The sequence below is a fragment of the Micromesistius poutassou genome, assembly GCF_964030765.1.
Source record: "Micromesistius poutassou genome assembly, chromosome: 24".
NCBI classification, from domain to species: Eukaryota; Metazoa; Chordata; class Actinopteri; order Gadiformes; family Gadidae; genus Micromesistius; species Micromesistius poutassou.
Window position 1 is genome coordinate 2,864,314 of NC_140294.1, and position 1,428 is coordinate 2,865,741.

Consider the following 1,428-nt stretch of genomic DNA (forward strand, 5'->3'; position numbering starts at 1 on the left):
GAGAGGAAGACAAAGCGGGGATTACAGGAGACACAAGAGAGAGGGAGAACATGAGAGACACAAGAAATGACAGTGATGTTTGCATTTCTCTCACCTCTGTTCTTAAATTCTGGAGCTCTTTTCTCGTTTCATCTGATCGTTTATGAAAATCCGACCTGAAGTCCTTGATTTGTGCAGCAATATCGTCTTTTATGCTCAGCACCAGCCTTTCCAAACTTTTCCTGGCGTCCTCTTCCGCGTTCGCCATTCTGATTGTTTGCTGTTGTTCGCGTTTGTCCTTTATCTTTTTAGTTTTCGCCAACTCCGTGATCGCACCAGAGCGCAAGTTCATTCCACTGTCTTCTACTTATTTCTCATGGGAAAGTTTCAAGCAGATATCAAAAATAACGATTTTTTAGGGGGGGTGTATCGGAGAGCATTAACACAGCCGCATATCCCCGCGTGCGCTCAACCGGAAGTCAAACATGCAAACATCACTTAACGGCGCAAATGAAAATATCCTGGCTGTTGAACAAAGAGTGAATAAGTTGGAGGAGAACGAGATGGTCAACGCCAGAGCATTAACACACCTGCTGCAGCAAGAAAAGCACCTGGTGGAAAAAATGGAATATTTGGAAAACAAATCTAGACAGAACAACATCAGGATCCACCAGGTGAAAGAAGGAGCAGAGGGAGGCGACATTGTTAAGTTTTTAAAGACACTGATATCGGAGAAGCTGGAGATACCAGCAGCACAACTTGACATTGTCGCCGCACACCGATCGTTTCAGAGGAAACCGGCACATAGTGGAGCGGCTCCACGCTCAATCATAGCAAGATTTCTGACATGGGATACACGTCAAAGAGTCCTTCGTGCGGCGTGGACCAAGAAAGTAATAAGATACGAGGACAGCCGGATTTTCTTCGACCAGGACTACTCCTCCAAAATACAAAAAGAGAGAAGCCTATATGCCCCAATAAGGAAAGAGCTACGAGAGAAAGGGGTGAAATCGCATATTATCTACCCATCGAAGTTAAAGGTATTTGGCAGCGAGGGATCCCAGACGTACAACACGGCGAGGGAGGCGGCGGCAGCCCTTCACGCACGGGGCACGCTCAGCGGAGTTCAACACCAAGGAGACCAGGGAGCCAGGCTACAAGCCGAAGACACACCAGGAGCAGCATCGTTTGAGGAGCATGGGAGGCAGAGAGAAGAATATAAGACTACTGAGGATCTGCTGAAGGAGATGAGAGGAAACCTATCCGAGCCCTAAAGGTACTGTGATAGAACTTGCCCGACACAAACAAATGCATATGGACTGACACACACACACACACACACACACACACACACACACACACACACACACACACACACACACACACACACACACACACACACACACACACACAACTTGCACAAAGATGAAGAAAGGACAAGGACATGAA